Raw genomic sequence first — 15,453 nt, 5'->3', positions numbered from 1 at the left:
TGAGGATTTAGAGACTTGAATTTGTAGAAGTAGCAAAGAGACCACTATGGAAAAAGGCTTGAATAATAAGAAGAATTACAGACTGAAGAGCTCAAAACAAGTTAGTAGTTAAAACCCTCAATCCCTAGAAGAGACTCCCACCCGCGGCGACACCTCTGCCATCTCTTTCTGCCTACCGTGCCAAGATGGTGATCTCCACCTCTACCATCTCCGATCTCGTCCATCGAGAATGTGAAGCCCCGATTTCATACCAATTTTTTTTTTTAAATATTAAATAATCATACATCAAGCACGTCAACAATTCTGATACCATACATAACCCGACCCGCATTAGGTACCGGGTAAACCGGCATTTCACATACACAACCTAATAGCGGAAGACATAATATACATGCCATCCAGAATACAATATCCAGAGTTTCAACATACATATACACACATTTCTATCTTACCCAAAAACAATACAACCCTAGGGGATTATACCTCCCTCTCTAGTCCAAACTTACCCTGTATATCAAGGTATCCGCTCCACACTATCTCAGAGATCTATCTCTTGGTCTGTCTCTATTTCCTGAAAATTTTGGATAATTCGGGTGAGACACATTTCAGTAAGACGGAATAAATTATTTATAGTGTGTGATAGTATGAGTTTCATTATATCATAATACATAAACATATTAGTGATTGTATTTTCTGAGAAAATATGTCATTCCATATATACAGTCATATAGATATACAACACAAGCTTTCAAAAACTTTTAATTTCATCTCTAAAATCATTCGTACACAACTCATGTTTACCATCGAAATTCTTGAAAATAGAGAAGCTTACCCGCCCATATAAGCAGCTTCCCTCTGTTCTAATATCGTTTGTATTCTTACCTGAATAACTCGGGTTTGGCCACAACTAATACTTATCAGGCCACTCACCTTACTCAATGAGCCCCTAGGCGATGAGTTTTATTTCCCTTTAATTATTTATAATGTTAACTCACACAATTTCATTTCACATTTTCTTTCTCATTCCCATTTTCATTTACTTTTCGCTTTCATCTAACTCATGAGTGTGCTTGGTAACCAATATACCCATGTCTGTAACTCATGGTTGCCCTGAGGATATTCGCTATGTCATGCTTCCCCCCCATGGTCGAGGTTATGCAGCCCGAATGTAACGACCTGCTTAATTAACATGATTTTTTTTTTCCATAATAGCAATTAACATATTCTGATACCATTGTGTTAACCTAAGCAGCGAGAAGCAGAATCATATAAACATAACCTAAACCATTACATTCAATAACAGAGTTCTGAAATGTTTTGCAATATATACAACATAACTGTATCCCTAAAAATGCCCTCAACTAGCTAGAGCTACACAAAATCATTCCCAAAAAAAATGATACTCACTCTCTGATGGGGCACTATAGATGCCCTCTATTTGCGAGCCTGATCTGCTCGCCTACCCGAATCACCTGAAAAATATTTCAACACTAGGATGAGCCAACGTTCAGTAAGACGATATATGCTAATACTAGTGTGTGGCAAGTGAGTCATCATATCATAAAAATCCGTTTCCATATAATCATGTACATCTGGATCTATGAATACAGTATAAATCATGATATTCATTACCAATTTCATGTCATTTAACACATCTGTATTTAAGTTAATATTCAAAATACTTCTAACATACATAAGTAATTCTCTTGTTTCTGTAAATCATAATATACATAATAATAACTGTAAAATTTCCCCTGTGGATGTCTGTATGTCATGATTTAACCCCTCATGATAGGGTTGTGCAGCCCGTAGGTGGGATCTACACTGGCTAGCCGACTAGGTAAATCACTATACTCCCTCGGTCGATCTGCCCACCTCTACCAATATCTGATGGGAGCCTATCCACGTCAAGGGCACTATACGATCGACTTACAGCCTATTATCTGAATAGGCGGTTGCGCTCTGTAAACTATATACTGCATGTAGTTACAGTACTGTGCTCTGTAAACTATATGGTCCAACAGGGTCTAATACTATATACATATTCATATATACTCTTTCACTGTTTTCATCATGTTTTCAAAATTACCATAACGCTTTCTTTCTGTTCTGTAAATACTGTAACTGTAGCATCTCGATGCTACCTCTGTATAACTGTCTATATATATACTCTGTAAATGCTCTATCTGTATACTCTGTATGTTATGGTAATAGAAAACATGGCATGCTTTAAACTCTATAAATCATAGTACTGGAATTACATAATCATAATATTGTATCTGTAATTCGTATAATCATGGTAATAAAATCTGTAAAATCATGGTACTGTAATTCACATAATCATAGCACTGAAATACATAAAATCATGAAGCTATGGTTCATAAAACATACTCCCATATTACATACGTATACTCAAGCCACACCATTTGTAATACATAATTTTCGTAAATAAATACACTGCATAATTTTTAGAAATTTCCTAGCATAGCATATATCCCTTACCTTATCTCTGAAAAGTCCCTACTGTACTCTAGTCCGATACCCGCAAGGCCTCCTATAAAACACCTTGAAACCAATATTTTTTAGAACTAAACATCAGTATTTTTCCGTCTATAACATTTTCTCTAACTGCCACAAGGCCAAAAGGAGACTAAAAGGCCTTACCCTGAATTTGGGATGATTTCCAACTCTGATTTCCCGACGATCCGCTTCGGTAGATGCGTAGAGAACTCCGCCAAGAGCGTTGTGGTAGCTTCGGATCGTCGATCTGGCGACCGGTGAGACCGAAAATGAAGAGAGAAGGGAGAGGGAGTCGTAGGAGAGAGAGAGGAGAGAGAGAGAGGGGCGAGAGAAATGTGATAAAATCCCAAGTTTCCACTATTTATAGGGCCAAGTTCGTTGACGAGACCCTGTGTTCGTCGACGAACCCTTCACAAAATTCGTCGATGAGGCCTTGTGTTCGTCGACGAAATTCAGAGCAGCTCGAACCGTATCTCGGTATTTTCTCATCGACGAAGTCTACGGCCTCCTTCTATTTCTAGTTCTATTTTCCCTCCCTCTTATTATTAAAATGCTATTATTCTTCGGGTCACTACACCGAAAGCTGGATCTAACCGTGGTTGGTCGACCCGGTTAGACCAAAATATCATATCATATATCTCATATCTATAGTACAACTGACCGACCTATAGCCCTGATCTGGACTCAGGAGGCACAACAACTCTACTAAATAGTTCAATCGACTGTCACGCCACACGCTCCACGAGTCCGTGTGGTTGCACTAACACCACTAGTAACAGTATCGTGCTCAATATCACAACCCATCATTAAGGTTTCCATATCCATCCCTCAGGGTTATCATTACCACATACCCGCAATCATTATGCGGTATTGACATTTTATCAATCATATTTCAATGATCCTATTACAGCTTTCGCACTTTGCAATGTTCACATTTCCTAGTATTTAATGATCCCATTGCAGCTTTCACACTTTACAATGTTCACATTTCAATTTCCACATTTCAATATTTATATTGCAGAATTTATATTGCAATATTCCCATTTTTAATATTCACACTTCAAAATTCATTTCATAATAATACATATATATCTCATTTCATATTATTCAACATTTCTCAGTGAAACATTTTTATACTGCATATTTCATCATTTTTCGAAAAATACTCTTCAATATATTTATATATCCTCGTTTCAACATTTTTCAATAAAACAATTTTCATATCAGTATATTTTAATTCATCTCAATAAAAATATTCTCATCATTTTTTGTGCACATTCCATCATCTCATAATAGTATATACCATGTTTCACGTATTTCAACATTTCTCAGAAAATACTCATAAGTATTTATCACTTTTCATCACCTCTTATATTTCAAATACCAAAACACCACAATTCAATATTAATTATATGTCACACAATTTTATCTGATATTCATATAATAATAATTTCAGGCAAAATAACATATTGTCATTTTCACGTATTACCTAAATCAGTAATTCTAAAAAATAACTATAATAATTTATTCCTCTTACCTGATTTACTGAGTTGCTCTTTGCAGTGGGCTAAATTGGCAGATGATAGAGATATAGATTGACTTGCCTAGTAGGCCAATCAGAGTAAGTCCAGCCTACGGGTTGCGCAACCCTATCATGAGGGGTTAAATCATGACATATAGATCCCAGGGTATTAGCAGAAGTTCCTATATACAAATATATCACACAGCAGCAGTTATACTATAATATTAGTAGTATGTATGAATAGAAAACTCAGATATACAATTGTATTTTAAATTACATTATGAGAGTTTTGTACAACATACCAGCATATTTATTTTACAGTATCAATATTATATCTGTATATTAAATGTGTAACTCAGCCGCCACACACTAGTAATAACATATTTCCTCTTACTGAGCGTTGTCTCATCCCAGTGACTTACTATTTTTCAGGAGATCCAGTTAGGCGAGCTGATCAGGCTCGCGGGTCGAGGACTGCTTACGCTACCCTTACTGGAAGGGTAGGTGTTTCTATGGTATCAGTAGTTTGGGGTAGGACCTAGGTTTTTGAAGATGTCACAGGGAACTTTGTGATATGTATATTTGCATTTTTGGAATCATAGTTCTCTGGTATTGTATAAAAATGTTTATAGTTTCTTGTGAACCGCTGCATAGGAATGTATGGTGTATAAAGTTTTCTCAGTGCTCGTTTTGGCCTGAGATATCTTCAGCAGTATTTCAGATAGATTGGTTATATGTTATATATATATTTTTTAAAAAAAAAATGAGAAATGAAACTAACAGGAAATGATATAAGTAGCAGGTCGTTACAGATACAATTATGCTAGTCATGCTCAAATTCTAATTGAACTTTTTAAATTGTGAAATCAATTGAGCTTTTAAATTGTGATACCAATTAAAATATTCATGGATACAAATATACTTTATAAATACCAAAGCTAATATTATATCATGTATAGCTCATGGATATCATATCAAAATTTAATGCTTCAAAATCAAGTTCAATAATTTCATGCTCAAGTTTTCAATATATAGTGAACCACAAATCATCAATCATTTTCATGTAGCATATAGCATATCAGCACATCACATAAGTAGGGAGCATATCATTATCATTTGCATTATACTACAATTTTGCTCAAGTTGTTTCTTATTCTCAAATATCAACATACAATAAGCTTGCTTTACATTTTCTTTCATATGGATTCCCAATATTTAGATTTCTTTTTAAGACTTAATACTTTCTAATTTAAGGTTTGTATGAATTATTCATTAATTGAGGCCAACAATTTGTTTCATCAGTTTCAATAAGATCAACTTTAATAAGCTTGAAAATTTTTTATCCTTATTCTCTATTTCAATTTTGTTCAATATCCTTATATGTTTTTCCATAGATTTGATATCAATTGAATTTTAAGGATTTTGTCATAGTATTTTATCTTAGTACCCACACTTTCTTGGGTCCAGTTGGTCTAACAAGGGATGTCTCCTTTACTTCTCATACTTGTTTTGTGATATCCCATGGATGAAAGACTTAAAAAGGATTAGATGTTACTACCCATATCAACAAGGTGCACCTTTCTTTTCGGGAGTTTTCTCATAAGAACTCCATAGTTAAGCGTGCTTGGCTTGGAACAATCTTGGGATGGGTGACCACCTGGGAAGTTTTCTCAAGAAGTGTGTGAGTGAGGACAAAACACACTGAAAAGGATACGTGTTGGTTTGTGGGGCCAATCATTAGTCTAATAAGGCCCGCCCCCTGTTGTCTGGTCCAAGTGGAGGAGGAGAGACGCAGTGCTCCCTGGCAGACCCAGGTTGGCGCGTTACAAATGGTATCAGAGCCAACACCCAGCCGAAAGTGTGATGAGATTCACATCGCCTGGGTTTGGAAATATAGGCGTTGCATTCTATAAGTGGGGGAGAATGTGATACCCCATGGATGAAAGACTTAAAAAGGATTAGATGTTACTACCCATATCAACAAGGTGTACCTTTCTTTTCGGGAGCTTTCCCATAAGAACTTCATAGTTAAGCGTGTTTGGCTTGGAGCAATCTTGAGATAGGTGACCACCTGGGAAGTTTTCTCAGGAAGTGTGTGAGTGAGGACAAAACACACTGAAAAGGACACGTGTTGGTTTGTGAGGCCAGTCATTAGTCTGATAAGGTCCGCCCCCTGTTGTTTGGTCCAGGTGGAGGAGAGAGACATAGTGCTCCCTGAAAGACCCAAGTTGGGGCGTTACATGTTTAGTTTTCACACCCTTTCTCTTAAATAGACATTCAAACTTTATATGTCCCTTCTTCTTACATAGTTAGCATATGGTGTGAGTGTAAGCATTTGAAGAAGTGTTTGCACAGTCCTTGGAGGCTTTTGTAAAGTACCCCATATAGAGGTTTTTCTTTCTTGTATTTTCAACTCCATTGAGTCCTATGCCTTCTTTATTTAAGGTCATTCTTTGTGATCCTATCATTTTCTCAAAATTTTCTTTTCCTTTTGTGAAATTGTAAATGATCTTTTCTTTATCTTAAATTTGACTTTTGAGATCATTTGTCTCAATATCTTTATTGCCATCAATATTCTCTTGTGATTTCTCTAATTTTTGAGCCATTTTTTCTGATTTTATCCTCTAATTCAGAAATATATTTGGCTTTCTTATTTTCCATAGAAGTTTGGATTTTTAGATCTTCTATTTCTTTCATCATCTTTTCATTCTTGTATTCTATTTCTTGATTTTCAAATCTTTTTCACTTGCAGCAATCTTAATTGATTCTAGCTTCTTCATCACTCCATCATTCTTCTTTTTCAATGATGTGTATTGTTTAGTTACTTTGACTAACATCTTATGTACTTTGAATAAATCATTTTGAAGTTCTTCATAAGATGACATGTTTTCATCATTGGATTCATTAGATGAATCACTACTATAACCATTAACCGATTTGGATAAGGAGCTTCCCTCATCGTCCCAAGCCATAAAGCAAGTATAAGCAACCTCTTGGTCACTTGATTCACATTCTGAACTACTTGTACTCAAACTATCCCAAGTAGTAGCTTTCATTACCTTTTTCTTTTTGGAATCCTTCTTAAGTGATGGACATTCCGGTTTTATATGTCCAGTTTTGTTGCAATTATAACATGTAGGAATTTTATTTCTTGATTTCTTCTTGCTAATTTCTTCTTCTTCTTCTTCTTCATCTAATTCAAATTTTGATTTTCGTGTATTTCTTCTTTTGAATTTATTCTTCTTTCTTAGTATTCTTGCAAGTTTATTAGATATGAAGGCTAGTTCATCTTCATCCATCTCTACTTCACTACTAGAGTTTTCTTTTGAAGCTTTGAAGGCTATAGATTTTTGGGCTTTGTTTTTACCATTCCTTTCATTCATTGACATTTCATATGTGAGGAGAGAACCTATAAGTTCAACTAAAGAGGTGTTCTTCAAATTTCTTCCTTCGGTTATTGCAGTGGCTTTTGGTTCCCATATTGGTGGTAGCCTTCTAAGAATTTTTGGAATCATTTCATACATTGAATATGTTTTTCCTAAGGCATTGAGGGAGTTTATAACATGGGTGAACCTAGTATACATACTAGAGATTGATTCATTTGGATTCATTTTGAAAGTTTCGTATTCACTAGTTAGCATGTCAATTCTATTGTCTCTAACATTTACCGTTCGTTCATAGGTTACTTCTAACTTATCCCAAATTTCTTTGGCTATTTTGCAGGCCATGACTCTATTAAATTCATTAATATCTAGAGCGCAATACAAAACATTGATAGCACTTGAATTAACTTGCAGCATTTTGTGATCTAAGTCAGTCATGTCCTTTTCCTCCTTAAGGACTTGTTTTCCATCTACTAGTTTGAGGGGAATTAGGTCACCATACATGACAACCTCCCAAGCTTTCCAATTCATAGTTTGAAGGTAAATTCTCATCCATTGTTTTCAAAATGTATAATTTAAACCACAAAAGATAGGAGGCCTAGTTGAGGGTTGTCTTTCTCCAAAGGGAGTTACGCCTAAGTGTGTCATTAACATCTTTGTATAGCTACTAATTAAGATTTTACTATAACCCCGCTTTGATACCAATTGAAAACAAAGGTATAATCCCAAGAGGGGGGTGAATTGGGTTATTAAAATTCCATTTAAAACTTTTTATGAATTCTTTAACTTAAATTAATTCTTTCAATGAATTCTTGATTTATTGATTTAGCAATCACACAATAAAAGCTTAATTATTTTTATACAATCTACAACATAATTAAACAATCAATCAACCACAACTAATCAATCAAATCCATAAAATATTCAATCAAAATATGCAATGCAATTCTTTTAGTTTTTTCAAGAATTCAAGATGGTTAGTTTGTTTGCAGCCCTACGTATATGAATTTGTAAGCCCTATAGAGAATGTAATTTGTTTCTTTATTTGATTTTCAACAAAACATCCACACTATTCTCAACAGCTAAGATGTTAAATAAACTTTTAGTTAAAGAGTCTTTGGGTGTTTCACCAATCAACGTACTCCCTTATGATTTTCGCAAAGTATGAATCAACCAATGCACTCCCTTTTGGTTTCCGCAATCTTAAAAATGAATTAAGCTTAACTTTATTTAATATCTAATCCACGTAGTGTATATGATTTCGGAATTTAAAACATCCACGTAGTTAATATATGTGTTGAAAATAAAAAGCAAGGGAAAGAGAGAGTGAGACTATGATTTTTACGAGGTTCGGCTTATCCTCAGCCTACATCCTCACCTTTGGCAAACCACCAAAATATTCACTAAACTAGTTCCTTTGTCATGCAGAACAACACCGTTACACACTCCTTTAGTAGGCTAGAGCAGCCCACCTCTCTAAGTGATATCCCCTCACTCGGTCACTCCTTTAATTAGACTAGAGCCCGCCTCTCTAAGTGATACCCCACGCTTAACCAACAATCCAAACACCTTGGAATTGTCAAAAATCACTGCAAGACAAGATAAAAGAAGGTGTACAAGATATGCTCTCAAAAGAGCTGATTAGTACAAATTCAGAGTTATATACTTCAAAGTAATTCAAATTGAAGCTCCAAGAGTGTATCACCATATGATACTTTCAATGGATGAAAGAATTTAGATTTGTAGCACAAGATTGGTGACTTAGAATGAGCAAAACCTCAGCAAATTTCGTACACAAGATGAGAGTAAAAGAGCCTTTGAGTGTTGAGAGCAATTTAGAGAATTTGTATGCTGATTTTGATTCCTTTTTTTTTTTTTTTTGAATTAATTGATCTTGGGTGTATTTATAAAGTTAGAAAAGTATTTAACTTGATTCCCAAGTTTACTTAGAGTAGTGTCCAAGTTTTGAACAAGTTTGAGCCCCAAGCAACCTATTTTTCAAAAATATGCCCGTTATGAAATTTAAAATCTATCGCGTGGCAGTAGCCTGAGGGATTCTTGTCAGTCACCTATCAATAAATTACACTGCTAAAATACACAGACAGTAGGGTGGCGGTCGCCTGTCAATTTGGGGTTAGGCATCTGTCACTGAATTTCTCAGTTTTAATAAACAGGCAGAAGGGTGACAGTAGCCTAATAAAACCTGAACAGGCTTCTCAAAAAACCTCGTCAGGCGCCTGTGAAGGTCTAGGCAATAGCCTGACAACCTTCTGTCTATGTATTTAAAAAACACTTAATTTGTCAGCCTACTGACTATCTTCAGTTAGGCTCCTGTCAAGATAAAATTCTGATTTTTAAAATATTTTTGTATCAACTCTCTTTGCTTCTGAATTCTTGGAATGTTCATTTGTTTTCTTGAAAAATAAGTTCCAAGGTTTAAAATAAGGTATCTAAGTCTCTTTATACCTAATGAGCTTCAAAAAGATTTCATACTCAAAATATACTTGAAATACTTACAAACATGTCTTATTGACTCTTTTCAACTCTTGAACTCTTTGAGATTCTTCATGAATTTGTTGCTTTGAGTTCTTTCAAGTCCTAAGCTTTATTTTTCCTTTGAGCTTTCACATTTGATCACTTGCGTTGATATGAGCTTTCAATGTTCTTGTGATCTTTGAGTCTTTCCATGTTGGTCTCTTGAGCTTTCAGAATTAATCACTTGTGTTCATGAAGAATGCTTTTGTTTCAATATATGAAATATCACAACTTTGAAGAACATTAGATAACCTTACTTTGTTATCATCAAAATCAAGAGTCATAAGTCTTGGTTAGGCCAACACTAGTGTTTTCCTATCTTTAAAGATTATGTTTAGTACAGGTACTCATACATGAAGTATAGGATCAAAGGCAAAGATCGGACTGAGTTGACGATTGAAATAGGAAAGATCAAAAGGTCACGTACTCGAAAAAGACCTAAGCAAAACCGGAAGATTGTGTGAGTTAGAAAAATTTTGTAACTCTTGCGGGTGTGTTTCTTACATGATTTCTGAGCAAGAGTTTAGCCAATGCATACATATTAGGACACTTGAGTTTATAGGATTACAGTAAAAGTCAAAAACCCAATTCATAGTTTTCAAAGTTAAAATCAAAGTGTTTGTTAAAAGAATCCTAAACTCAAATATGTTTTTCAAAAGGATAAGTTTTCAACGTCTTGATTTTATAAACATTTTCATACTTGGTCCCCTTTGTGTCAAAATGAGCTTTATGTCCTAAAGTGTTAAGAAAGTCAAGAATATTTTATAAAGGACATATTAAGCATATAAGATATAGAAATGATTTTTCAAATGTGTTTTTATTAACAAGATATCTTATATTCAAAGGAAAATTCATTTAGACAAGTTTAAACTTTATTAAACTTAATATATTTCATATATTTTTGTCCAAGAATGTTTTAATTCATCAAAAGACTTTTTGACAAGGAAAAACATAGCAATCATTGTTTAACGTAGTGTAGCCTCGAGTCCTAAACACCTTTCGGTATTTGGGACATAACTTTTGCTAAAAAAGTCCAAATAAGACAATCCTAGTGTCTTTGGAAAGCTAAGAAAAAATTCCACAACTTTTATGTTAATTACTTTTTCTAATTTTGGGTAATCATTGACATATGCAAGATACTGTCAACGATTTTAGAGTGCCCAGAAAAACATTCGACGGTTTTGTACGGTGATAGAACACCAACGGCTAGAAAATGGCTAGTTTCACTTGGGATTCACTCCCAACGGTCCAATAATGGTTAGCTTCGATTTTTGGCTTTAAATACAAGTCCATAGACTTGTTTAGTATGGTTTTGATTATTTATTACAAGCACTTAGTGAAAAATATCTTTGAATCCAAAACCAAGCACTTTGCACTTGCATTCTAGTCATTCATTCACAAAGTGCTCAATCGCTCTTACTCATTCATCTTGTTTGAATCATTCCTTAAGAGAGCAGTGTGAGGTTTGAATTATTTTTCATATTTGCTCATTTGAGGAGCATTGATCGATTTGTAATCTTCCATCTCTTTGTAAGGTTCTTTGTGAACCGGTTTGGTGAAGGTTCTTTGTGAATCGAAGTAAAGGCTCTTTGAGAGCGTGTAGGGATTTGTTCCCAATTGTAGGCTTTTGTACCCGAGTTGTAAGGCTTGCTTTGCCAGGGAAAAAATGTCTATAGTGGATTATGGAATCCTTGGCTTAGTGCCGAACCACGTTAATATCGTTGTGTTAAGCTCTTCTTTGCCTTCACTCTTTTATTTATGTCTTATGTGTGATTTATATTTCATATATTGTGATATAGTTACTTGTATCTTGTCAAGCACTCTATTTTGTAGAAAAATACGCATTCCAAGAAAGGAGTCTATTCACCCCCCTCTAAACTACATACTCTCGGCTGGGATGATTAACAGAAAGGATTAGAAGTTACGTACCAAGAAGATTCCGTTAGTAAAGGTACTTTGACACAATTATACCATTGAGGAAGTCTCGTGGGAATTTGAAGAAGAAATATGTCAGAAATACCTACATCTTTTTGACGAGGTTCGACACTAAGCTAGGTACTTATTTAAATAATTCAATTGATTCCCATTAAGTTTAAAGTTTGCAAATTTCGAGGAAAAAATTATTATAAGGAGGGGAGAATATAATAATCCAGAAAAATAATAATAATAATAATAATAATAATAATAATTATTATTATTATTATTATTATTAATTAATTAATTAATGATAATATAATCTAATCTAATCTAATATTTATATATAAGGATAATGATATGTATATAACAGATATTATAATACACACACACACACACACACACACACACACACACACACATATATATATATATATGGATGGAAGAGATCAAATTCAAATTGAATATGATAGAATTCAATTTGAAGGCAGCGCCCTTGTAACGCCCCCCCCCCCCCCCTTTTCTTTTTTCTTTTTTCTTTTTTTAATAATATTCATATATCTCTGATATCATACCATAATCACAACCCAACTCAAAATGGCGTATCGGGTTGACCTGTCCATCTCTCATGATAAACTAAGCAGCGGAAACATACATATAATCACAAACACAATACCAGAATTCTAATACCATCATAATGACATAAATAACTCCTCAAAAATATTTTTTACATATCCTCAAGACAAAACATATCTGCCTATATACATAATAGTATCTCACTAGTACTTACTCTAAATAACACCTCCCAAATCTTGCCCTGGAGCTCCCTAGGCTTGATTTCTAGTATTTCCTGAAATGTTAAGATTATGGGAGTGAGACACCTCTCAGTAAAACGAAATAAATTATTGTCACTATATGGCAACATGAGTTTTAATGTATCATAACACATTCATTTAATAATTAATTTAACTGAAAAATCATGAAAATTGTACTTATAACCATATATATATATATATATATATATATATATATATATATATAGACACACACATTAGCAATCATATATTTTTCTCAAAAAAAATGCTTGTACTCAATTAGTTTCTTTGTATATGAAACACAACATGTCTGTTAATGTAGAATCATCATGTTTGAAATGAGAAGCCAATCTGAGTGGACATTCTTATATCACTATCATGTAATAACCCCACATGACCAAGTTGTACAACTCAAAGGCAGGACTTAACCATGGCTGGCCTACCAACTTAAGTCAAATTGTATGTGTCTGTAGTACGATTGGCCTACCGCAGCTTGGTCCGGACCCAGGGGCAGTCAACATCTTTCCACAAGCCCAATCGACTTCCAATACCAACACTCTCCCTGAGTAGTGTGGTTGCACTAACTCATTCACTGGCAACGGTACCGTGCTCTTATGTATATCACTAGTCCATCAGGGTTCTTATTTCCACATCTCAATATAAAAACTGTCATTTTTGTTATTTTATTTTTCAGTATAATATCATCATCACATATCTCAGTATTAAAAATATTATGTCTGTATTTCAGTATAAAAACTGTCATCACATATTCTAATATAAAATCATATTTCATCATTTCACAATATCTGTCATATTTTCAATATTTCTCATAAACCAGTATAATCACATTTCATCATAAAATATTCCCACATGTTTATTATACAGTAACAAAACCATTTCTCATGCCATACAAATTTTAAGTAATATTTCATAATATAATAATTGCCCATAAAAATATATGATAATCCAAAATCACTATTTTTTATTCGCCTGATAAGTTAGAAAATCATATACAATATTTTCATATTCTCATGTTTTAAATTAATCAACTAATTTCCCAAATGTCTGACAAAATTTATTCCCCTTACCTGTTCATTGAGAATGTGTGTAATGCCCCGAACCCTTAAACCCGGGTCCGACGCATTATACCTCATAAAATCCTGATAATCCATAATCCACATATACGCAGCGAAAAATATAAACATAATTTTCATATAACATAATACCAGAGTTTACTAATTCTAACTACCAACCATAATAAATTAATCATCCACCTGTATTCAAATATATACACGTCTCCAAAACATTATTCACAAATACCAGTATGTTTCACAACCATCTATATCTTATAAAATTTAAAACATAAATCATAAAACATAAAATATACATATCAAAATTAACATAAAAATATACCATTTTCTCTTTCTAGTTACCAAAAATGCTATAAAATCTCGAGCTCTCTAAGCTCGATCTCGAGGAAATCTTGAAAAAGATAATTTCATATTCATGTGAGACACATCTCAGTAAGGGAATAAACAATATATTAAATACAGCGTGTGACTAACATGAGGTATATAACAACATAATATTTAGCATTTAAAAATCATTAACACAATTTTTGAAACCATTCTCTGATCCTAATCAAACACATGAAAAAAATTTAACCCATAAGATTACCCGAGGATAGGGGTGATTACCCGCCCATACAAGTAGCACCCCTCTGCTCTGATATTTAGGTAACCCTAAGGTTACTAATAAAGCATACCAGGGCACTCACCTTACTCAGTAAGCCCTTAAGTGTTAGATTGATCTCGTACTCACACCGTTCAATAATAGCTTACCGGCAAAGGCCCTAAGGATAGGGAAATCTACCCGCCCATACAAGTAGGTTCCCTCTGCCCTAGTACGTTATGTAGCTACTGTCACATCTAAAGCTACTAGTGCACTCACCTTACTCAACAAGCCCTCAGGCAAAGAGTGCGCCCCGCCCAAACGTAACATGTTCTACATACATAAATACTTCTAATATCATAATATACCATTCTTTCTATCATTATTCAATCATTCACATCCTTTCATGTTCATAACTTAACATTTCATTGTGTTTCACTTTAAGTGACTCTTTCCCATTTGTATCATTCACATTTTACATTTCATTTCATTGCATTGTCATTCCTTGTCATTTCATTTCATAACATTTTCATTTCATTCATTTGTACTACAACCGCTCTTTAACGGTCATCAGTTAGTCCACATAGAAATGCGCTAGAATCTACTAACCCAGTTTTCAGCTGTCGTACCTTTACATGGTTACATTTAACATACACAGACAACATTGTCTATATCATATTTTATTTTCATTGCTCTATTTACTTAGCCTGCATCTCATACATTTAACATATAATTTGTACAGATTCTCATGCCACACAATTTAGTAGTAAAATTCATACATATTTCTCATAAAATAAGTCAACCCACATTTAACATTTATATGCTCAAAATACATTTCATTTCTTATTTAATTCATCAGAAAATTCTTTTCACTTTCATTCGTTCACTTTCACATATACATAACTATATCGACAATCCTAAGCTCAAAAAACATAAATTTCATGGTTGACATTTTAAATCCACATAAAAACATATACACATAAATAACACATAATCATTTTTAATTCATGAAAAACCTGATTTAATATATAAATTTCCCCCTTACCCGATTTCTCGAACTACGCCAACAAGGATCCCGAAATATAATTGCGGC

The sequence above is a fragment of the Malania oleifera genome, chromosome 5, assembly GCF_029873635.1.
Source record: "Malania oleifera isolate guangnan ecotype guangnan chromosome 5, ASM2987363v1, whole genome shotgun sequence".
In the NCBI taxonomy this organism is placed as follows: Eukaryota; Viridiplantae; Streptophyta; class Magnoliopsida; order Santalales; family Ximeniaceae; genus Malania; species Malania oleifera.
Note: the sequence above shows the minus strand (reverse complement) of the source record.